This window comes from Vipera ursinii (genome assembly GCF_947247035.1).
Source record: "Vipera ursinii genome assembly, chromosome: 3".
Classification (NCBI taxonomy): Eukaryota; Metazoa; Chordata; class Lepidosauria; order Squamata; family Viperidae; genus Vipera; species Vipera ursinii.
Genome location: NC_139516.1, coordinates 59,773,421 through 59,799,976, shown reverse-complemented (window position 1 = coordinate 59,799,976; position 26,556 = coordinate 59,773,421). Strand labels below are relative to the sequence as shown.

Below are 26,556 nucleotides of genomic sequence, written 5' to 3'. Positions count from 1 at the left end.
CTAACCTGCTATTCTCTGCCACATAATAGTTTATGATACTGTATTAGAACTGGCCAGATGTTATAGTTCAGGAAATTTGAATGCAGTAGATTAGAAGAAGAATCATAAATAGGTATTGAATCTCATCCATTTTGGGGCAGTTATGGTGATCATTTTCATTCAACAGTAGGGCCCCTTTAGTTATACAAAAAGTACATTTAACTACATTTAATTACTCTTAACTACAGTTTGTTGTGAACATACTCCCAATATTCCTGTAGACTGGTGCTTGTGGACTGGAAGACCCATCAGAATAATTTAGGGCCCAAATCCCACAATACGTCTGAAAGAGTCTGCCAAAATCAGGAGTCTGCCTTGTAGAGCAAAAGCATTATTTGCTATGATTCAGGCTTATAGTCTACTTAGCCTCTTTCAAACGTTATGGCTGGATACAATCCAGTTTTCTCCTGTGTGCTGTCATTTACACATCTTGTGAATCTTTTTAAGATTCCTTCAGGCGTCTGGTTTTCATAAAGAATTGGGCCTAAACATTGTGCCTTGCAACTGACAAAAGCAGAGTATGTCCACCATTAAGACTTGCAGTGTACCGCTAGGTATGATTTCAATAAATACTTAGGTTTGCACTTTTAAGACCTAACACTGGAAAACTGGGTTGTTAGTTTGGTAGTTGATATGCTTGTATACTGCTTGAATCACACCAGAATCCTAATGCAGACATTTATTATTCCAATGCATGGATTCCCAGAGGGAACACCCCACTTTCGGTGTTGTGCAAAAGGAAACTTTAGCAGGTGAAATTCAGTCATGCAGGGAAGTGGAACAGCTGACATTCCTTTTTCTACACAACTATTAAAAATTCATGATCCTTTTCCTCCTGGACAATCCATCACTCTCTCTAGAGAGGGTTATGTTACAAAGTAGGAGGCTGCTCAGGATGACCACCAGCTCTCTTGGCAGTTCCACCTCCAGACGTACATAGCTGCAATTCCATGACACAGATATCTATGTCTTGAGAAATGCCCTTGAGTCAAGTGATTTTAGTCAGCAAACAGATGTGCACTTAGAGTAAAAGCTATTTGCCACTCCCTCCTGCAAATGGTAGAAGAAATTAGGTTGACATGACGTTCTGTTATGTCATGTCATGTCATGTCATGTCATGTCATGTTATGTTATGTTATGTTATGTTATGTTAAAGAGGAGATTGTCATGAGCTGAACTGAAAGCAAATAGATGGGCCATAGGTATATCATCAGATGCCCTGTCAATGCTAGCATTTGCAAGTTACTTCCGGCATCTCTATATATACTCACATCCACATGTGTAACATTCTCATTTTGATAGAAAGTGCAAGGACACGTGAATACTTTACCTTTCAAATAGAAACACAAGAGGATATACAGTATGCTAATTTTCCAAGGTGTCTTGTTCAATAATTTAAGAAACTTAAGAAAAACCTAACTTAGAATTTAAGAAAAAGACCCAGCTTGCGCTAGTGGCTAAGGCACCAGGCTAGAAAGTGGGAGATTGTGAGTTCAAATCCCACCTTAGCTGTGAAAGTTGGCTGGATGTCTTTGGGCCAATTCTCTCTCAGCCCAACCCACCTCACAGGGTCGTTGTTTTGGGAAAAATAGGAGAAGGAAGGTGTATTGGATATGTTTGCTGCCTTGAGTTATTTGTAAAAATAATAAAGGCTGCATATAAATAAAAAAATAAAGAAAACCTCTAGTTAATTAACATTTGCAAGAGCATGTGCAGAATTCAACTATAAGTAGATTACAGAGAATGAATGGCTCAGGATTGTAGTCCAATTCTCAACTGACATAGCAGAACATGGATTAGCCCTACTTTTTGTCAATGCTATTGAAGTATTGGTTAGCAAGTTCAATACCTCACAGGTTTCCTCATCCCCACATAACCCTTTTTTTAAAATCTGCAAATTTAAACATACAGAATGAAATATAACTTGCACAGGATTTCTGTCAGTAGAAGATGAACACAGATTTATTTTTTTAAAAAAAAGATGTAGAAAGGCCTGGGGGACAGAATCCACTTCCCTCTTTTTATTATATTCTATGTTAAATATTTTCCCCCAGTGACTCAGTAAATGGGAATATATGAGGAACCTCAACATTTTGAAGGAACTATTTGGAATTATTATGGAGGAAATAAATGACATCAGCATGCAGAGCTTCCCTCCTCAAAGATATGTCCCTTGGCATCATCTCATTTGGCCTCCAAATAAGATGGGATGAGATTATATTCAATTGTAGAAATTAGCAAGTGAAATCTATAACTACAGCAAAGAGATAAAGCTCAGAGTACACATAATGGCATTTTAAACAGTTTAATAATATTATCCAGATGTGGTTCAAAATTGGCTATATTTCCCCACCTTAGCTGAAAATGAACATTTCTGATCCTACCATGTACTGTATAGTTTTTAAAAATAGGTAGTAAGTGCATTCTTTACTCTATGGGAACTTATATGTTAGTAGAACTTTTTATATATTTTCTATTTTCCAATAGGAATAGTCTGTAACGTACTTATGGTTTGTCATTCTACTAGTAAGTATCTTTACATAATACATAAATTAATATAATTAATATAAATTGCTGATTAGTTTCAAAATCTGTTTAGTTTTATGAAATGCCCAATGGCATCTAGTATGAATTCAACAGAAGGAATTCTTTGCATAGAAACAAATACTGGCCTATTGAGGAACATGTTATTTCTAATGTTGCCATGCCAATCTCAAGGAACAGTATGAGAAAAAGAATGGAGTGAGATTTCTTTGCTTTTGCAATTTGTTCTATTTTGTTTTGTCCCCATAATGGAAGTAGAGTTAAGGAAGATCATTAAAATAATACCGAGTGAGAAAAATACCTTAGGGAAACCTGACCTGTTGTTCCCCACAAGCAAGCTGATGAAGTAGGGAGTGCTAGAAAAGATAAAAGAGCAAAACAGAATCAATGCTAAATCTGAAGGCATCTTGAATGAGCTCTATCAGTAAATTACTTTGGTTAAGCAAATATAGGTAAAAAGGTAAAGGTTCCCCCGCACATGTGTGCTAGTCGTTTCCGACTCTGGGGGCCAGTGCTCATCTCCGTTTCAAAGCCGAAGAGCCAGCACTTGTCTGAGGACGTCTCCGTGGTTATGTGGCCAGCATGACTAGATGCCAAAGGCACACAGAACGCTGTTACTTACCCACTATAGTGGTCCCTATTTTTCTACTTGCATTTTTATGTGCTTTCAAACTGCTAGGTTGGCAGAAGCTGGGACAAGTAACAGGCGCTCACTCTGTTACGCGGCACTTGGGATTCAACCCACCAAACCGCTGACCTTCTGATCGACAAGCTCAGCGTCCTAACCCACTGAGCCACCACGTCCCTACTAAGCAAATATACCACCTTTTAATTCAGACTTGATCTGAGAATAAACCTAAGCTGGAAAGCCATATCCAAAATTCAGTGATGGTCAACCTGAAAAGTGTCCAGAACTCTTCTTTAGCAAGTCACAGAAGTTCATCAGATCACAATTGCTAAAAATGGTTCCACTGATGTTTGAGGAGGAAAATATGAAAACTGCAGTTTAGCACACCCAAATGCTTTACATAATTTAACAATAAATGCAAGCTCCACTGTCTTCCCAAATATAGGGAAAAAACTATGGAAGCCTTAGCTCCGCCCTTATATTTGGCAAGGTCCACCTGCTGTGGTCTTTGTCTGATAAAAATGTTAAGTGTAGAAACTCAGGTAAATTTTTAGCATCTGGAATATGTATAACAATTGGTGTTTGGGTTTTCAGCCTTAAAGTTTCCCTCCCCACCTGTCTCTCTCTTTTTTCTTCAATTTCTTTAAATAATCTTTAAAAACTATAATTTGTTCCCACCAAGAGAATGGCACTTGGCCATTTGAATAACTATTCAAAACTAATGAGGAGTAGTTTTAAAGATGGATATGTAAGGTGCCAGTCCCAGTGGCAACCTTGTGCCAAAGTCTTTGCTGATTTCAGTAGAAGCTAATAATAACCTAACTGTTACAACATGATTATATACACACACACACACACACACACACACACACACACACACACACACACACATATTCAATGACATTGTTTTTTCCTAATTTATTTGGTTGTACTGAGAAAAGGCATGTTAGGAGAAAAAGCAAGGGCAGGGCAGTCAGTCAAAAAGGAATTTGAAATTTGGTATGCAGGAACCCATAATCCTTGTCAGAAGAATGGTAATTAAGTGAGAAGGACTATTTGAATGATTTAGTTCAGATGGAAAAGTGTGGTTATAAATAAAATGGAAGCACTATAATGGTCCAAATGCTATTATGCAGGAGAGGAGAAAGAAAAATATATAAGGTGATCAGCAGCAGGAAAATAAACTGCGCATGTGCATTTTCAAGATTCTGTACTCAAATATGTGTTGACACTGGTTATGAAAAAGGAGAACTTTCTGTGGGGAATTATGGACCAGAAGATCTTTGGAGTCTGGGCCTTTGCCATTAAATTTGGTGTAAAGTTTTTGATGGCGTGGTTCTGTTTAGTTGAGGTCCTCTGAAGTTAGGAGGCAATTTAATTCAAGAGCTGTTGGCTTTCGTTACTCTAGTCCAGGGGTCTTCAAACTTGGCCCTTTTATGACTTGTGGACTTCAACTCCCAGAATTCCTCAGCCAGGCACGCTGGCTGAGGAATTCTGGGAGTTGAAGTCCACAAGTCATAAAAGGGCCAAGTTTGAAGACCCCTGCTCTAGTCCAACATAAATGGAGAGTTTATTTGTCAGAAACAGCTTTTTGCCCATTTTGCAAATATATCTTGGGAATTTGAAGTTGTTCTTAGTGCTGGAATAAAGACTGTAATAATGTAGTAATAATATGGCACTGATACTGCTTTGTTCACATTGATAGGTCTCCTACTTCAGAAAATAGGTGGGGAAGAACAATGGTGTGCTCAGTAGCATCGGCTCTGCTATTTTTTTCTGGGCTGTGCAATGTGGCTGGGGCTGGAGGGCACTGTTTTAATTGATTCTGGTTGTTTCTGGTGAGACTTGCTTAGACTGTGGAATTAATGTTCAATAGCTCCTGTAGATCATTGGCTGATAATGTTCCACAGGGCTTTATTTTGTCTCCTATATTCATTATGAGGTTCATAAAACTGTTGATGGATGTTTTTTGGAACTTTGGGGTGGGACATCATTGATATGCTGATGACATCCAGCTGCATTACTACTTAACATCCAGCTCCGTGGAAGCAGCCAGTACCACAAACCATGGCTTAATCTTTTATCCCCCCTTCTTTTTTTATTAAGTATTTTTAAGAAGGAGAAAAGGGAGGAAAAAGATATGCCAGGAAAAAAGTAAAAAAAAATAAATGTGAACGAATGGGGAAGTTCCAAGCATCACTAAATTAGGTTAAAATTTAACTGATTCATTTTGAATGACTGAATAAGTTATATCATTTTAAAACCTGCAGATCACTCTTAAATTCCAGGCAATATATGCATACAGTATCAGCAGTAATATTTAGTGCAGCATAAATAATAAAATAATATTAAGAATTAGACTAATTTCTATTTAAACCATTGAGGACTTTGCATTAAGAGAAATCCAAATTTTGTGGTTCAAGCCTGTATATACAGTTACGTATATTCCAAAAATAGTTTTCAAGTTGAGTTAAATTCTGTGTCAGATTTACTTTTGCAATACAAAGTTATTGTGGATATCATAACACAGTCTCATAATTTAATTACTTTTTTTCTGTGGAAAGCATTTTGTATACTTTGCAATAGGAAGTATGACGTATTCTTTCAGCAGTTAGAAAAACACTGACTACTCTTGATAGTTTGCTGAATGAGGAGACGCAAACCAAATTGAAATCCAAGTAGATTTTACTAAGGCAAAAGCAAAAAAGCAAAAAAAAATAAATAAATAAAAACATGCCCCCCCCAACCCTGAAGTATGAAACAAAGCAGTTTACAGACTGAAAAAGAGTTCTTGACACCCCTCCCCCCCAAGAGGCTGAAGAGGGACAGACAGAGGAGAATGGTGCTGGAGGAGATCAAGCCACAACTTCTTTGGATGATTTTAGAGAGCAGAGGGAAACGCGTGCTGCTTTAAAACGATCAAAAAATAAAAATAAAAGAATAAGGTCAGCAGAAGACTATGGAATTTCCAAAATGTATTCACAGCCAAGCAGTGGGAGGAGTATGGCCTAAAAAAGATAGTCCTATTTAAGCAGTGCTCCAAGAGCTTTGGGATGATATGCATGGCAACTAAATTTTTAACTTGGAACGTTAATGGATTAAATTTACCACAGAAGAGGAAGAAAGTTTTTCAATATTAATGGAGTGGTTGTTTATGTTAAAAGTGCTTTAACAGCGGACTTAAAAGCAGATAAGCATGGAAGATACGTTATGATAGAGTTGCTGTCAGAAGGTAAAAAGATGCTTTTAGTTGGATTATATGCTCCTAATCAACAACAAGCTGACTTTTTTAGTTTATTTCATACCCAGTATACCCAGTTGGATTATAAATTTTTTATTTTTATGGGGGATTGGAATGGTGTTTTGGATGTACAGATGGACAAGGCTGGAGCTTTTAAGTGCGTCGTGAGATATTTGGCGTGAAAGACATTCGCATGAAAAGGATTACATTAATTTTTTTTCCGGATCGATTTTATTTTGTTGATTAATGACTTTTTTTCAAGGATTAAGAAGGTGAAGATATGTGCAAGAACTATTTTTGATTATAGCCCAGTTTGGCTAGAGATTAATAAGGAGAATAGAGATAGGCGCTCGTGGCGCGTAAATGAGAATTTGTTTAGAAACTAGAGAAATGTGGAAGAATGTAAACAGCGGATGAAGGGTTTTTTTTTTTTTTAGAAATTAATATGAATAAGGGCACCTCTATGGACATGGTTTGGGATGCTAGCAAGGCCTATATGAAAGGGATGTTGATATATATGAATAATAAACATAGATGTGCTGTGGAAGCTAGGAGGAAAGAATTGGAGAATGAAATTAAACTGTTAAGAGGAATGGATTGAGTATATCCAGAACAAATATGGGACAAATGGATTGAGTATATCCAGAACAAATATGGGACTAAAAAGTTTTATGTAGCATTTGAATAAGCCTTCCCTTCTTTTCTCCCTTTCTTTAATATATTTTATATTAATAGTGTTTGTAGTTATCCTATATGAGCTAGAGAGTGATAGATTTTAGAGTTTACGGTTGTTAGTATATGGTTGTTTATGATTCTTTTTTTTTGTTTTTTATACCTTGTACTTAGCTCTGGGAAGTCGGGGGGAGGGGGGGAGGGGTAAGGAGGGAGGGATAGGGGAGGGGTAGGGGGGTTTGTTAAAGATAAAATGTATGATAAAACTTTTCAATAAAAAAAATAATAAAATAATATTAAGAATTAGACTAATTTCTATTTAAACCATTGAGGACTTTGCATTAAGAGAAATCCAAATTTTGTGGTTCAAGCCTGTATATACAGTTACGTATATTCCAAAAATAGTTTTCAAGTTGAGTTAAATTCTGTGTCAGATTTACTTTTGCAATACAAAGTTATTGTGGATATCATAACACAGTCTCATAATTTAATTACTTTTTTTCTGTGGAAAGCATTTTGTATACTTTGCAATAGGAAGTATGACGTATTCTTTCAGCAGTTAGAAAAACACTGACTATTCTTGATAGTTTGCTGAATGAGGAGACCCAAACCAAATTGAAATCCAAGTAGATTTTACTAAGGCAAAAGCAAAAAAGCAAAAAAATAAAAATAAAAACATGCCCCCCCAACCCTGAAGTATGAAACAAAGCAGTTTACAGACTGAAAAAGAGTTCTTGACACCCCTCCCCCCCAACTGCTGTTGGAATATAAGGTGGTGTCTTTGGCAACAAATATGTCTGCATAATTATGACAATGTAAAAATCAATTTTATTTATTTCCAGTCCCAGCATGACTAGTGTTGCAACTGTGAGTAATAACTATCAAAATCCATCTTACTACTTGACATTTGCACGTGTGAAAGATTTGTACTGGCATTCAATTGCTTATCAAGCACGCTTGGATTGTTAACGTTCTAAATGTCTCAAGACCTAAATATCTATGGAACCATTTATCCAGCCATGAAGGTGCCCAGTTGTTTAGAACAGAGAGAAGCCTGTCTCTGTTGCCAGGAACTCAGATTCTCTGGCCTTGCTCTCAGGCTATAAAATCTTTCTGAGAAGATCTGTTTGGCTTCCGTTCCATTCCAGAATTGAGAAGATAGTTGGATTTATTTTGTTTCTTTTTAATATAAATATATATTTGACTTACATACTTACGATTGTCAGAAGCCAACTTGGTCATCGAAGTAAACAGAAAGGTACGCTATAAATTAAATAATAAAATAAATCATATGTACTTTAAAAGTACATAGTATTTTGATTTGGGTTATGAATTCAATGAAGCATACTTTCATGCAAATTTCATATGAGAGCAAACAGATAACTATCATATCTTTACTCTTAACCTGTAATAATTTGATGTATCCCTAAATGTTCTTATCTATCTAGGAATAGATACCACAAAACCTGAATATAAACATTCAATGCTCATACTAACAAAGTGGCACTGCAGGTGCCTAATTCAAAGTTGTTTTTGTTATTTTTTTTAACCTTAAATAAAAATATATTATAAAACAATAGTGTCTTTGAATTACTGACCCTTGCTGCAGTCTCAGCTGGGATGCTTGCATCTGTAATTTCCATTGCTCATCAAAAAATTTAGAATCACACAGAAAGGGGAGTATGTGTTAAAAAAATACATACTGCAAACAAGTCACCGTGTAAATAAACACAAGATTTTTAGAACATAGAATAATAGGGTTGGAAGGGACCTTGGAGGTCTTCTAGTCTGACCTCATGGTCAAGCAGGAGACCATGTACCATTCTGGACAAATATCTGTGCAATCTCTTCTTGAAAACCTACACTGATAGAGCACCCACAATTCCACTGATTAATTGTTCTCCTTAGATCTCCTTAGTTCTAGGAAATTTCTCCTTACTTACTTCTTTAATGATATTCCACCCACTACTTCTTGTCCTGCCTATCAGGTGCTTTGGAGAATAAGTCAACCCTTTCTTCTCTATGACAGCCCATAAAGTACTGGAAGACTGCTATCATACCTAGGTCCCTCAAACGCTCATCACATGGTTTAGCTTTCAAACCAATTGCCATCTTTCTTGTTCTTCTCTGCACTTTTTCTGGGACCTCAACAGATGTTTTTTGTATTGTGGTGACCAAAACTGGATGCAATATTCCAAATGTGCTCTCAGTAGTGCCATATGAAGTGGTACTATCACTTCAGAAGGTGTTGAATCTATTCCTCTGTTTATGCAAGCTAGGGCTGCATTAGCTTTTTTTTCTTCAGTTGCAGTTGCAGTTGCAGCACACTGCGAGCCCATTCTTAACTGATGGTCTTATAGGACACATAGACTGCTCTCATAGTTACTACTGTTCCACCAGCTACCACCTATTCTATAACTGTGCATTTGGAGTTTGTGAACTATGTATAGGACCTTACTTTTCTCACTTCATATCACATTTTGATGGATAGAGACAGGTGTTCAAGCCTGTCAAGATTTTCTTGAATGTCAGCCTATCTTCTAAAGTATTGACTATTATGACTAGATTGGTGTTGTCTGCAAACTTGATGAGTTCAGCTTCTATCCTTTCATTTAAACAGTTTAAGAAGATATTGAATAGTAATGAACCTAAGATATAAACATGGGTATCAAGGGTCATTTCAAAAGTATTTTACTAAAAAATGAAGACTAAGCAGGCTCAGAAAGTCACCACTAACCTATTTTCCTCTCAGAATTCCAAGGGGATCTAACTGGAACCCTAAGTGGATTTAGCCCACAAAGGAATTTTCCCATGTATTTTATCAGTAAATGTAGAAAAGTCAGCCTAGAAAAGTCAGCACCACTCTACATAGAAAAACATGCTACGAATCTGTTGGTGATGTCCATTTTGCTGATCAAATTCATGGAGACCTAACCCTAACTGAATTTGCTCTCCTATGGGATTTTCCCATTTATTTTACTAGGAAATGTAGCTAAGGTGGACTGGAAAAGGCAGCATGCTCTTAATCATACACTATGAATCTGTTGGAGATGACAATTTTGCTCTCAGAACCATACCAACCATAGGAGGACTTGCTCCCCAAAGGGATTGTCACATTTATTTCTCTGGGAAACATAGAAAAGGCAGTCACAAAAAGTCAGTACTGCCCTACACAGATCAACACACTACAAATCGGTTGGCAATGTTCATTTTGCTCTTCAAATCCATGGAGACCTAACCCAAACCCTAAGTGAGTGTGCCCCCCAATAGGATTTTCCCATGTATTTTACCAGGAAATGTAGACCGGGCAAGCTCAAAAAGTGTTCTTACTCCTAAGCATATTGATGTGTTATGAATCCATTGGCAATGTCTATTTTGCCCTCCAAATTCATGGAGACCTAACCCTAACCCTAACCCTAGTGGAGTTTCTTGGCATGACTCCCCTGCTGGTTGTTGTGATGCCTATAAACCAGACCATTTGATCAACTTTCATATTGTTACAAACAAAAATATTCTTCAACCTTCTCTCTGCTCGCATTCTCTCTCTTTCAGAAGTTCTGGTGCTACTTTTGGGCTACAGAAATTTTAACTGGCTCTTAGCCAAAATTGCAAGGTACGATGACATACATTTCTCTAGCAATAGAGCCGGGGTGCTCTAATCTGATATGTCACAAACAAAGCTTAGGACTGCAAAGCATTTCTGAATGAAACCAAGAATAAGATGAGGAATAGGAATAAGATGAGGATTGAGCTTAATTACACTCTGCTGCAATTGCATTTGACGTTAGGACGCTGAGCTTGTCGATCGGAAGGTCGGCAGTTTGGTGGGTTGAATCCTGAGTGAGCGCCTGTTACTCGTCCCAGCTTCTGCCAACCTAGCAGTTCGAAAGCACGTAAAAATGCAAGTAGAAAAATAGGGACCACTACGGTGGGAAGGTAACAGCGTTCTGTGCGCCTTTGGCGTCTAGTCATGCCGGCCACATGACCACGGAGATGTCCTCGGACAAGCGCTGGCTCTTCGGCTTTGAAACGGAGATGAGCACCGGCCCCTAGAGTCGGAAACAACTAGCATACATGTGCGGGGGAACCTTTACCTTTACCTATGGCAATAACCTATTTGCTGGAAAGATGGGAATCAAGCCCACGTTTTCTTCTTCTTTCTTTTCATAAATGGGTGGGACTTTCCACATAGCCATTGTTAAGCTGCGATCACCAACATCAGTGAGATTAAGCTAGTTGGAATCAAAGTAACCTTTTTAAAAGATCTGCAGAATAAGATGATGGTACATGCCTGAAATACCACCTAAGATGTTTCCATAATGCTGTTTCTGAGTGATTCTAGAGCCCCCGCCTCCAAATCAGCTTTACTGTGAAGCATTTGGCACACACTGCAAAACTAAACCAAAGTAGATCATGTTAAATTACAGATGAGTCAGTGATGTCATTATCTTTAAAGCGATGTTTACAGTCTAAAATTTCTCTCTTCTGCTAAATTGTGTAAGACAGGAATTATCTGATGGTTGATTCTGTATGATAAAAAAAATTAGGTGGATTTCATATGCTTCCAACTTTTAGAAAAATATCTTTCTTAATCATATACACAAAACGTATAGACAGACAAGAGTCACACATATATGCTGTTTTGAATGGAATTTCTTTTCAAGATTCATTTTGATAATTCATGAATTGAAAGCTGGTAATAAAATGCCATGTTACAGTGTGTAGAAATACTTGACAGATAGAATTGCTATATTTTATATTTTCCTGGGATGAAATTACAGAGCAGTCCTTCAGTTTACAGGAAAGAAAAATCCACCATCAGATGTGAACAATTTAAAACCTTGCTAGATTTGTTCAACAGGATCAGAAGTAAGGAGGATGGGCATTTGTATTTTTTTTATGCTGTGCTTTTTCTTTATATTCTGTGCCACCACCAAAACAAATTATTGGTTCTACAAACTGTCTTGCTTCTATCATAGAATGTCTTTCCTTTGCATTTACTGTGTTGTTGTATTGCACTTCTACACAGGAAATGTTTCATCTCCCACCTATAATCACCTATATATTTTCATATGTTACTGAAAAACACCATTGACTTTTATTGACTCAATATTGGAAAGTAAATTAAACCCTTCAATACATTGCCTTTATCTTTTCTGTGCAAAAAATTGCTGTTAGATATTTCTTTAGTTGCCCAATTTTTAAAATTTTCAGTGGATCAGATGATATGAAACAGAAAAGATCAAAACACAATCAAGTGAATGGATTTTGAATTCTAGCTCTCTTTTGCTTTTATTTGTGGCATTATACAGTAATTTCTTCTATGCTAAGAAGATATAGTTGTCACTCCTACTATTCTCTCTATATTCTGAACTGTTGAGGTGCTGACCACTTTTACAAGCTGATCAGTGCAAAATTGGCCCTCTTCTTGTCCTAAATGGGCTATGGATTTTTCTTTTCTTTTCCTTTGCAGTGATTTATTTGTTTATTGGAAAAAAAACCTTGAATGTCCACTTTGAGGGAAGGTTGCAAAGTTGCCCTCTGATCAGTTGTGGGATTCAAATATGTGAACAACCGGTTCTCTGTGTGGATGCCGCTTCCAGAAATCCATTTTGGGCCTGGGCAACAAAAAATTAGCTACCGGTTCTGCTGAACTGATGCGAATTCGCTGAATTCCACCACTGCCTCTGATCCATTTTTAAAAGAGCAGTGAAAGGTCAGATTAGTACCATGTACCTTAATCCCAGCTGAAAAGAGGAAGAACAAAAAAGCCAGGACACACAATGTGAGACTCCCTACCAGGGAAAGTACATCTCCCCACCCCTGCTTCAAACTGGGCTCTCCCCAGTATTTAACAAATTTATGTGTCAATCTCTGGATCAGCCTGAATAGCAGATGACCAGCAATGGTGTCAAGAGGCCACATAGCATAGTGGGAAAGGCAGAATAAGCTCCCCATACTTGTCAACTACCATTCAGCCTGCATTTTGAATGCAGGATTAGTATTCTTCTGGAATTGTGCTTGACTCATGTTCATCTCCTTTTGAACATGGGTTTAGAGCAGGATTGAGCAACTCATGGCCGATGGGCCACATGTGGCCCTGGACAGCTAGTAACACGGTCCCAGAACATCATACACTTTTAACATTATTATGTGATTTATATACATTAACTATATTATGTATTTTATACATGGCCCGAGACAAATCCTCTACACTCAGTGCAGACAAGGCAACCCAAAAGATAGGACATTCATGGTTTAGAGCTTTTCCATAATAGCAATAAACCACTTCTAGATGGAGCCCAGCTTTCAGCTGATATCAGGTGACAGCTAAGCTGTCTTTGAAAGCTCCTGCATAAACACATGCATAAAATCAGAGCACCATCCTCATCAGAAATGCCTCCTCCATTCCACATTAAAAAGACTGATTTGTAGATATTTCAGCTCCAGCTGGTAGCTTCTAGTGCAAGGGGGTGGAAGCCTAAGAAATCTTACAATCCCTATCTTTAATATCCCCTATATACTGTAAATAATGACAGGATCATTTCCAGGCATCATTGCCTGTGGCAGAATAAGAATTACCAATAGCGGCAGCATTTTTTTTCCTGGTTTAATTTTCTGCCTGCTAAAAGGATGGTGGGAAGCATTTTAAATCAACCATGAAGAAGAACATTAATAAAAATTGTGACCCTTTTGTATCACTTATAATTGTTCCAGCAAAAAAGGTCTCCTAATTCTACAAGATTCTACAAAATAATAATAGTCACAAAACAGCATAACACATTTTGTTTCCTCTGTTCAGTTTCTGCTGCTAACCCAGAATACTCCTAGATATTTACAAAACCCATTAGGTTATTACAAAAGCCCTCTCAATAAATAATAAAATGGAAGAATCAAAGTATCATAACTGGATGTCAGCAGCATCCTGAACAATATCTATTAATAAGCTATAAGACCAGGTTTACAGGATGACTGGAGATTGCCCTGAATAAAATGTATAAGAAGGCTGAGGTGCCTGTTCTGTCTTTTATTTTAACTTTTCAAAGCCTGGTATCCTTATAATGGTTATGAGATCTTTAAAAATAGTGCCTTCTTTCCTTATGTTTCCTAGGCTGGTTAGCTAAAGCCAGGTATAAAGTCCCTGCTTTGCAAAGAAAAGGCCACTGCTGTAATCATATTTGAATTTTAAAAACTAAGAATGATAAAAAAAATTATCAGACACATTTCAGAAAGAAAGGTCAGTCTCCCACTGCAGATTTTCTTTTCCAGGCAGGACATTTCTACAACCAAATTCACAATAAATAATATTTAAATACTATTTTTTACTTAAATCTCTGAGCCACAAATTTAGATGATGATAAGGTGTCTGCAAAATATGGTAAAAAAAATTGTCAAAAGGATCTGTTGAAGCCCTGTTTCTTTTTAATGTAAAGACAAACATAACAAATGGGCAGAACTTTAATTGCACTATTGTGGCTGCCATTTTGATTTTTTTTGACCACATTCTATGGATACCCTGAGCAAAAGCAATGGCCTTAACATAGATGCTCTCTTTGGTCCTCCTCTACAAGCAGCAGATGTTCTTAGGACAGCAAAAATGTTTGGATGATCTAACTATAGTCAATCCTGCCCTGAAGTTGTAAAAAGAAATTATAGATTCTTTCACAATTTTAGCTGTCTGCAAAGACTAGTAAAAAAATGGTAACTTCTGCTTCTACGGACAAAGTGTTATTCCTAGCAGGCAAGGAAAATATTTACCTTGAATGTCATTTAGTAGATCCAGTAATGGATCTTTTGCATAACATATTCTTTGGCTTGAAGGACATGAATTGTAGAGGTATAGATCTAAGTAAGTGTTTGTTTACTCCTAGAATAAAATCATGTCTAACATGATTAATGCTATAGCTGTCTCCTCTTTTCAGCCAAGCTGATTTTATGGACATGAAGCAGTCAGTCAATATGCCTTTTCTTCCAACCTGGCCCTAAACCTCATAAATCATATCTGAGTACAAATATAACCAAACAAGCATTTTGTAATCAGCAGAGAGGAAGTGGATGGATTCAGTAACATACTGCATAGGTAATTACCAGCTGCTTTTGAGATTGGTTAGATTTAGGGTGTCCCCATGATTGATTATCTTTTCTCTTCCCAACAAAGAGGAAATCATCTTTCACATAATGTTTAATATACTGTCAAGGTAACATAGCACTATCCACTTACATGCATAGTTTTGTTTTAGTAGCAAATGGGTCAAGACTCAATGTCACTGCTTTGAAATGTAGGCTATATTCAAACTAAATCAAAAAGAAAATAGGTAATCAATTATACATTATTGAAAGTGGCCCCCAAAATAGTCAAAAGCATATAAAATGTGTTTCTTAATTTATAAGCATGCATGATACAAATTGTGACAAGAATTGCCAGAATTATTGTGATACAAAATATTTATTTGCTTTATTTTTTCACGTACCAAATTTAAATAGTTGCCTATTTCACAAAATATAACTCTGGGTGGCAAACACATACAGCAACATATCTTGTAGAAAAGAAGAATGTTACCGTATGACAAATGCTCATTTGCTTGTCTAGATTCTAATTTGATGATTCTCATTAAGCTTCTAGTTAACACTAAAGGCATCTTCATGTCAAATTTCACTTTTGTGGCAACATGCATGTACTTCACTTGGCCAAAATATGAACATGGTTTGTTATTGATTTCTTCTTGGACATGTTTTTCAACTTCCAACACAATTTTAAGCAGAACATAGAAAGAATGTAGCTTCCAGTGGTACTTATGGCTGCCTCATGCAGCCATAGCTTCTTTTTCTTTCTATCCATCTTGCCCAGAATTATCATCTTTTCTGCAAATGCCTCATCCCACACAATGTGCCCAGAGAATGATAGTTTATGTTTCATAATCCTTGATTCCAATGAGTATTCAGGCTTGATTTTCTCTAGTTTGAATCTTGACTGTCCAAGGAATGCATCAACTTCCTCCACCACTGGAGTTCAAAGTTCTTTGTCCTCTTGTTCTCATGAAAAGTCCATGTCTTGCATCCATATATGACAACAAGGATGATCAGTGACCCTGATTAGTGGGAACATCAACACCAGATGGGCTGATGTATAATTGTTAGTGGTAAGTTTTAAGGTCATTTTGATATCTTGGCATTTGTGCAGACAATGTCTTATGGAAAGCAGTGGGATCATAATTACCAAGACTGAATATACAATAACTATTTCTTCTGTTAGAATAATATGCATTCAGTCAGCATCCTTCAGGTGCAAATGCAAAATCTATTTGATTACAGTGGGTGCTTATGTAGCCCATTCCTCCTGAATAAATAAAGCTTCAGGTTGCAAGCAGGGCTTTGAAGACTTCTGATATTAAGTTTTGTGCAATGCAGATTGTGGGTCGAGCTTTCTTACATGCATTGCCAAGGCAAGCATTTGTTTCAGTGTGTATTATGCTGTGAGTTGTATATATTTATTTAAAGCAATGTAAGTTGGAATTGTCATTTTTGAAAATTCAGCACTATATTCTTCCAATAGTTAGAGCTGTTTCCAAATGGAGCTAAAATCTAAAACATTTGGAGAAAATGTAAAACATATTTACATGATTATTAAGTGGGCTCTGGATTCTGTCACATTCACTCTTAATTTAGAGCACATTCCAAGGGTTTCTCTCTTCCTTCTGCATTCTGTACTAATCTGCTGCAGAAATACAACACCAATGCTACAGAGAGGAAAATAAATTATTTTTGCAAAGAATGTCACATTAGGTATAGATCTTAAATGCACTATTTTGGACAGACATTTCTGTTAAAGGGTATCAAGGTAACTTGCTAAAGTTTTGCAAGCATCTCCTGTTATGTAAAAGGAAATGTGTGATCTAAGTTCATAAATACTAGAACTACTTTACTTCATTTTCAGATATATTTTTTTTGGTCTAATGTTCATTTCTGTTGGAAACATGGGTTCTTCATCCCAAATCACTTTGTACAAATCCCATTGATTTAAGTGGGGCATGCTTCCATATAACAAAATATAGGACTCTAGAGTGGGAGTGAGGGGATATATCTCAAAATATGCACAAAAAAACCCACCCAGGTGCAGTGGCACAAGAAATATAATTTTCTTTCCCCAATCTCCTTTACAACCCTAAAAAACTAGGAAGGGTCTCCTATGAGTCTCATTCTCCCTCTACTCTCTAACTGCAGGCTATGCGGCCTCTTCCAGGTAGTCCTTGACTTAACAACTGTTCATTTAGTGACTGTTTAAAGTTTCAACAGCACTGAAAAAGTGACTTTAGGACCGTTTTTCACACTTACAACCAATGCAGCATTCCATGGTCGTGTTAATAAAAATTGACATGCTTGGCAACTGACTCATATTTATGACGGTTGCAGTGTCCCAGGGTCATGTGAACCTCTGACAGGCAAAGTCAATGGGGAAGCCAGATTTATTTAACAACGGATGCGATTCACTTAGCGACTATGGCAATAAAAGTCATAAAATAGGGCAAAATTCATTTAATGGCTGTCTTGCTTAGCAACAGAAATTTTTGGCTCAGTTGTGATCGTAAGTCGAGAACTATCTGTGTTTGACTGTTTCCTTTTGGAAGTGTCTCTTTACCCAGGCTCCCAAGGTGTTTCCCACATACCCTTGCAATATACGAAGGATTAATCCATATGTTAGTTTAGTAACAGACAAGTAGTTAGTCTATATCTTGGTGGTATGTCACCCGGCTTAACGTAATGGTTTGTTTGCAGAACTTGGGTGATTTTGCTGATCATCCATAGGTTCATGACCAGGATTCTTTTGTTCATTCTCTTCTCTGTTCTATTCATCAATTCCCACATCCATTTTGGTATTGTTGTCTGTATTTCTATTTAATTTGTAATTAGAGCTTTTAATTATTAGAAGAATTTGTGTAGGAGTAGGAATGGTATTAATATTCCCTGAAGGACAAAATGATTGCAAAGAAAAATATGATCTGTATAGGATCCCATATACAAAATGAAGAAATCTAGCAATTTGTGATGCTAATTATCTGATCTCAGATTTACAATTATAACATAATTAATATGCTGCTAAAAGAGGTGCTTCTGGATGTCTTAGCCCCAAAGTCCACATTCTGTAAATTATAGTTGCTTCTGATCTGAACAACCACTGTCTCTCTAATATCACTTTTAATGGAACCCAAATTGCATTTTATCTCAGAAAACAACATTCACAGCAACACAACATCTTTTGTATTTGTGGTAGAATTCCAAAAAAGTGATTGGTGTTAGCTGTGTTCTTCCTCTTCCAAAGACCTAAAAGGTTCCTTAAAAACTAAATTATCATTCATGGCCAAAGTGTAAATAGCTATAAATTACACCCATTGTTTTGATCATCATCATTTTGAAATGATCTCTCATGCCAACACCTAATTTTTTGAACATTAAATTCTGTGTGCTTGCAGAAATTCCATTTGACTCCTTAAGTGAAACAAAATGATTATTATATTCCCCCCCCATTATTTAATAGACAGAGTAATTCCACCCATGAATCTGAAGTATTGTTTAGTCCCTAAATGATCTTAGATTTTAGTACTGTTTCCAAACTTCACTAATACTTTTTGCATGACAATCAATAATGGCAGTAAATTGTTTACATTTTTGCTCACCTAGCTGAGAACAGGCAGATTGGTAGCAGTCAGGCAGTAATATTTTCCACTAATTAAAACTTTTAACTATTGATACTAGAGGGTTGAACTGAAGGCCTGGCTATAAATCATGTGCTCTACCAGACATATGTGCTTTCTATCCAAGAGATAATGAAATAACAAGACTAGGTGATTAGATGACTCAGCTCTAATTCCTAGGAAGGAATCACAGGGAATTTAGGATTATTTAGATTTCCCACTCCAAAGAGAGATCTGATCTCAAAAATATCTTTTGCTCCCCAGTCTCCAAGTCTGTATCTTTATTATAACACAATATATAAAAGCATAAAGATATGATGAAAATATAGGTATATTGTTCAACAGGTGTGAAAGTAGAGCAAATGGAACCACCAAATCTAATGGATTTCTGATTTCTATGCATGCCCCTAAGTTATGGTGTGATCTATACCAACCCTAGAGTTAACATGCATTTACTTTTTCTTCCTAGTTGATACATGAATAGTGGAAAGTTGAAAAAAACCATCCTGGAGGAAATCAGAAAGAAATACCTTTGGTATCATTATGTATCAAATGTAAAGGTATAAACATACAGTCACTAGAATCAAGCTTGACTCAAGGAGATATTTAAGTACTTACCGGTACTAGTTTCAATAGGAAGACATTCATTTTTTTAAAAAAGTTGGGAAGGAGATGAAAAAAAAAAATGCCAGTCCTCCCTTATTTCTCTTCTAACTGCAGGAGCTGAACAGCAGCAAAAATTGATGATTTCAGAGCTCTCTAACCAAGCAAACAGGATTGCCCTGACTGTGAATTACAGTCTATTTTCTGCATCCTGCACAAACCAATTTATATGTCAAGAAAGTCAGATAGAAAACTCTCTAATACTTAATGCATAAGAATGAGTTGAATGTTTAAAGTTGATATTGCTCAGCCTATAAAATTATTTTATGGGTTTACTTAGTAGGGCAAACAGGGAGGACTGCAATTACAAAGCAGCCGCAAAAACAACAAAACACTTGGTTAAATTCATCTGCGCCAGGAAAACAAGATGAAATATGCATTTCTTTTTAGGAATCATTTTCTTTCTGGAGCCCATTTTCATTCAATATTTTTACAACTTTTATGGGCTTTGTTAGGGTTTTCTCCCTACTTCTTTTTTCTGTTTTCCAGCATCTGTCTTTTGCTCTTCACACTACAGTGATCGAAGGCATATATAACAAAATGTAGAATCTTCTAAAAAAAAAATCTTGCAAGGAAATACATTTTCATGAAACTAATACAGTTCTTAATGCATTATTATCTACCTGCTGGCAAAACAGCTGATTCTCTTGAAATGTGGTTAAAACCTACAATAATATATGTAACATAATTGTAAACCAAAAATGTATAACATGTGAAGAACTATGGATTTAGTGAGCTAAGGGTTCTGAGAAGGTGGAGAAGAGTGAAAATCAGCAGCTGCTCTTTTAGAGTGGAAAGATGTCACCATGTATTTACAATGTGGGATTGATTATATTTGTTCATTCTCTACTTATGCACTATCTTGTTAGTGACATAATAAAGAAATGATTAGAATTATTACATGGTCAAGGTTTAATGTTTTGTTTAAAACGGGATTATAGGCCCAGACCAATAATGACATCTTGCCAGACTAAACCTATATTATTCTCACCTTAATGGATATATCCTGGGAGACTCTCACTTTCTCAGTCTCTAATCCAGCTCCAAGTTGTGTTGTCTTTTGTTTTGTTTCACACACAACTCGCCTTGGTATATGCTCTCTCCTTCCTGGAAAAGTTCCATTTCACGGTAGTCCATCACACCACCTTCCCCTTTGCAGGCACAATCCATCACGACTGGATTATGTTTTAACACGTTTTATAATATAAATTTGTTTCTTTCTTACTTCATTGCATTTCCCCCTTTATTTTCATAGGCTGAAGGGATGATTAAGGCTTCAAATTTACTTCACTCACCAAGAAATAATCCTGCTTAAATTGAATCGATGTACTTCTGAGTAGATATGCTGAATAGACAGGTTTAGCCAAGCTTTGTTTCATATAGACAACAATCTTGAAAATGATATCAAAACACATATGGAAAGCATGCCCAGAGTCCCAACAAATAAAGTATAAAACAGTAACTGCCAAGTGACCAGTGGAATCCTCACTGACAGGAAGAGGCTCTGGCTGCAGAATCATTTAGCTGATTGGTAGCTGGGACTGATTTGCTAAGCTGACTGGAATCTTCTTCCTCTCTTCTTCTACTCCTTGTTGCATGAAAACTGGGAGGAAGATGAGATCCCTGGAGGAAAAAAAAAATAGAACCACCCTTTGATCAGGAATTGGATTGCTCTATAACAGATGAAAAACTGTGACATCCAAAGTATTTTTTTTAAAAAAAACTTTTATGAAACACTCACCAACTATGAAATAATATAAATTACAGTCCTTGCACAGATTCCCAATGCTGTCAAGAGGCAAAGTTTCCAGCATCTGTCTGGGAAGAATATCCAAATACACAGTGGTCATTAGAGAAACACTTATTACCCTGAATCATTGTCCTGTTTCATTAGCAACCCTATAGAACAGTGTTTCTCAACTTGGACAACTTTAAGACATGTGGACTCCAGCTTTCAGAATTCCCCTGCTTGCATGCTTACTGAGGAATTCTAGGAATCAAAGTCTACACATCTTAAAGTTGCTAAGGGTGGGAAAGACTGGATGTTGTGGTAAAACATTGAGAACTACAACATAATCCTTTACAAGCATAATAGAGGGATCATACTAAATGCCTCGTGCAGATTACAATCAGACTTTAAATCACTGATTCAGTCCTAACAAGTTGATTTAATACTACTTGTGCCTGAAAATAGATTAGTATGGATTGAATATAGCTGGTCATTCCATGCACAGAAGTGTTTTACCACCAGGTTGTACAAAATATTTTTCCAGTGAAGAAAAAAAATGGGAGATCTTCTTCACCTCTATCACTTCTCCTTGCCCTCTGTAGTTCTCTATCTCATTTCTTTTGCTTCTCTATGGCACCTTTTAGGAGAGAAAAAGGATTCCACAAGGAAAAAAACAATTTCAAATATTTGTTCTCCCATCAGCATAAGGATGGTCTCCTCAGTACTGCCAATTGTTATGAGGAATACCCTTTCCAAGAATTCTTATGGAATTAAAATCCTATCGGCAATTATTTTCTAGTCCCTAGCAATTATTTTCTAGATATTAGGTCTACAATAGACAATTTTCCTTAAGAAAATGTCTTTCTACCATTCATAATCAGCACAGACACCAGAGAGCCTAGGTTTTCAGAATTTTGTTCTTGAAAAGGCTATAGCAAGAAGAGCTTCCAACAAGAGACTGGTGGTGCAGTGGTTAAAGTGTAGTATTACAAGCAAACTCTGTTCACAGCCTGGAGTTTGATCCTGGTGAGGCTCAAGGTTGACTCAGCCTTCCATCCTTCCCAAATCAGTAAAATGAGACCCAGATTTTGGGGGGCAATACGCAAATAATGCTTTGACACTGTAAACCACAAAGAGAGTATTGTAAAGTGCTATAGGGCAATATATAAACCAAAATGTTATTGCTATTGCTTTTATATGTGGATATTAATCTTTCTCATTGGATGCAATATGGTCCACAGGTGTTACCTGAGTGTAATTGAGATGGAATTGCTACTCTGCCAGGTAGATGATATATCCAAGGTAGAAAATTAATTGGGAACAAATTCTGGGACAAATCCTAATTTGTAACAAAAAACTACTGTATAAGTGGCCTAGTTATAGATTGCTACAGTAAGTCATAGAAGCAGCATTGTTATTTGCAAGGAAATGCCAATATTTGAATATTACTGGTGGAACAGATTGTGTTAATATATATTTGCAAAAATCCACAATTGATATTGAATTTTCCTAATTGACTAAAATCTTGGTTGACACTGACACCTTCGTGTTTCATTTATCCATTAGAACAACTGCCAACAGTTTCAACAGTCTTGAAACATCTACGAGGTGGTGTCTCTTCAATATTTAGACATCTTTTATTTCACTAAAGAGCTTTAATTTTCAGTGTAACATTTGTTTTGAGTTTCTTAATATTAAATTTGCTTGATTTTTCAGAGCAGCCATAAAGCATGAGTCTGGAGCAGCCTGGTCCATTTAATAAGTCATCATCAGATCTGGGGTTGGAGAAGAGACTTAAAGAAAGCTTATATGGAATAGAATCATATTTGCTTTCACTGCCATGAAATTCTAGGTTACAGTGGCATAACTTATACACAAATGCAGAAATAGATGTATGTAGTGAATTAGCAGTCAGGCTCTACCCTCATATTTATCATTTATTATTTATTAATTTAATTTATATACCGCCCTTCTCCCAAGGGACTCAGGGCGGTGAACAGGGCAATACATAAAAACTAGATACAAAAATTAAAATTATTAAAACATGATTAAACAATGCCCATAAAATTAATACAAATTTAAAATTAAAGTCGTTTATAAAAATCCCACCCCGTCCCATCAGGCCAGGCCAGCTTGTTTAAAGAGATGGGTTTTAAGATCGTGCCGGAAGGAGCGGAGATCGGGCGCCATCCGGAGCTCAACCGGAAGATGGTTCCATAAATCCGGTGCACCCACAGAGAACGCCCTCCCCCTCGGGGCCACCAGTCGGCATTCTTTGACCGGTGGCACCCTGAGGAGGCCCTCTCTGTGGGAGCTTACTGGGCGGAGGGAAGTTGACGCCGGCTGCAGGTGCTCCCCAAGGTATTCTGGACCCATGCCAGGGCTTTGTAGGTCATTACCAACACCTTGAACCTCACCCGGAAGACAACTGGTAACCAATGCAGCTCGCGGAGCAAAGGTGTGACATGGGAGTATCGGGAAACTCCCAGTACAACTCTCGCGGCTGCATTCTGTACCAGTTGGAGCCTCCGAGTGGTCTTCAAGGGTAGCCCCATGTAGAGAGCGTTGCAGTAATCAAGACGAGAGGTCACGAGCACATGAGTGACCGTACGTAAGGCATCCCGGTCTAGATAGGGCCGCAACTGGCGCACCAGGCGAACCTGGGCGAAGGCCCCACTCTCAACAACCAAGTCCCATTGTTGACTCAAACTCTGGCTAAGCCAAACTACATGGAAATAAAACTGGGAGCCTGAAGAAGGAAGATTAGCCAAAGTTCTCCATAACAAAATTCTAGGAGCAAATGTGTCAAGATGGGGACAAGGGGTGGAGAGTACCATATTTTTTTTTGCCCGTCTCCAAGTTTAGCTATTCTTTTCTAGGTATTAAACACTAATATGTTTTCCATAGGAATAGGGAAGACTTAACTAAGCACTGCATTTGATTTGGCCTTTAATTTGTCCATTTGTGTTAGGTATTATATTTAATTATCTGTGATAAGTTATATTCCTTGTACATAGTCAGTACATACATTGCATGTTTATTGCATTTTGGAATATCTTTAAAGAGTATTTTATTTACACCAGAAACAGATCTATCCTTTCTTATAACTTGTTTTAAGATTATATCCTTATATGGAACAATACAAGCTTATTGCATCTTCCTATGGGTTATTCCTTTAAAAGGCGTTGCAATTTTATATCTTTATTTCCTCCAGCATGCATAGTTTTGCATGTGCCTGCTTAACACAACAAAAGGAATGGTTCTGTTTTTCCTTTTCTTAAAAAATATAAAGGATTTATTTAGCACGTGAGATTGATTGTGCTGCCACCACGTGGCTGTGTGGAGAAATCACAATGTGGGCAGTCAGACCCTCCTACCCTATGATGTATTTCCTTTTCCCTCCCCTTTCTACCATGGACTTCCTCCTCCTTTGTCCCTAGAGAGTCCATTCTCTTTTAGCCTGAAGACATGGGATAACTTGCAGGCTCAATATGCAGTTCCTGGGAATACTACCATTTTCTAACCTTAGAGATACCTTGGAAATATCTTGGAAATGCTGTACAAAGGTCATCTGAATGCATCCACCTACTGTATTTAACTCTACCTGCAATAAAGTTATTTCTATATGATAAAAGGTGTCTCTATGAGTTCAAAACTATCTGGAGAGATCTGTTAATGTTAATGATATCTGTTTATATAGACCATAGAAGTCTTAACAAGAGATTAATTAAAGTACAACAGCTTCAATCCAGAATAGTTAGAAAATGGTAGTGAATTCCTTTTGTCTGCATATTTCTGCAATCAAGCACAGTTAGAAAATGTGTTTTAATTCTTAAAATCTGCAGTCTAAAGTCTGTAATGCATCTACTTGTGAAGCAGTTTAGCTCAGTGGCAGCACATTGATCTTTCTCCAAAGGAGGGACTGATTTCCCTATTTGTGTCCAAACATTTAAAGATCAAATATAGATATTATTTGTTATCATTTTATTTTTCATATACTTGCCATTTGGGGTCTACACATGCTGGGATTAAGAACAGAGCCAGATAAAGACATCCCCTGGATGACAGACAACAATGGTATGATAGTATCCACACCAAAACAGAAACTGAATAACAGCCAGGGGATTTTAGCTTTTCACCTATAGAAAGTTTTCTAACAAGCTGGTGTTTTAGTCTTGTTTCTACAGCAAGGATGTCCAACTTTGGCAACTTTTAAGACTTGTCTTCAACTTCCAGAATTCCCCAGCCAGCCATGCTGACTGGGGAATTCTGGGAGTTAAGTCCACAGGTCTCAAAGTTGCTAAGGTTGGATACCCCTATTCTACAGCTTGTTATAAAGCTAAGTTAAACTATTAACCTAGAGAACTCTGGAGCCCATTTGGATTTACTTATAAGTATAAATGATTTCTATAACCAAGTTTTCCTAGAAACGTTCCTTAAACTTTAGAGGCAAAGTACACAATAGCATAGCCAAACATCTGATATAATGAAGAGACAGATGGTTAATTAATCAAATTTATATCAAACAATTCCAAAGCTTACGATATCTTAGCCAACATGTTAAGTCTTTGAGTTAAAGATAGCGATACAATTTGGTGATTGCAACTGGCAGGTTGGTATCAATAAATATCCAGTGTTTTTACTAATTTACTAAGTCCTTTTCAATTTGTCCTCTTTGACATTAAATAAGCCCAGTGTGAAAAGTTGTAATAATTGCTACAAACCATTAACTCTTACAAACTCTTACTGCTGGATAGCTATAGTTCCTAACCGGAAGTCAATATTGTCCTCTTTCACCAGCTGCAGATCCAGACTAGAAAAAAGAAACAACCTTCTTGACAAAGTGTTCTTACATCAGTGGCACTGCTTATCACAGAGATGGACTGGACAAATTTGAAAAGCAAAGCAAACATTCATCTTGTTTTTATTAAAAGGCACAAAAGGTTTGTAGTGTAGTTGACAGAGGCCATATGTGACCTGCTTAGCATTTGTCAGGGATCATTCCAGATAAAAAGTGAAAGGAAGGTCCTGTGAGGTAAAGTTATACTGCACCTTAATGAGCAGTAAAAACAAGGAGGAAAATGATTGGATTTCCATGACCTGTGGTTCAACTTCCTACTTCATCAGATTTATACCCAAGTTGTTGAGAAAAGCAGAGCCTGCTTGACCAACAGAACAGTTATTAAAAATATGGACTCCTGAGGGCTGTTTTTCATCTGACTGAGGGGCAAGGCCCATCTCATCTTTTAACTTGCTTACAGCTGGTTGTCTGGGACTCAAAGAAAATATTTGACTGTTCAAGAGCTCTCCACTGAGTAGGGATTTTAGAAAGCCATTAAAAAGAATGCAA

General features: G+C 37.0%; 1 long non-coding RNA gene across 1 annotated transcript in view; it reads left to right on the top strand.

Moving 5' to 3' along the window:
• The first annotated feature begins 6,086 nt into the window (after positions 1–6,086).
• LOC310638506 overlaps positions 6,087–26,556 on the top strand; it is a 609,545-nt gene continuing 589,075 nt past the window's right edge. The window contains exon 1 of the long non-coding RNA XR_014492116.1: positions 6,087–6,609. This is a non-coding gene — a long non-coding RNA (uncharacterized lncRNA). The remainder of the gene's footprint in view (positions 6,610–26,556) is intronic.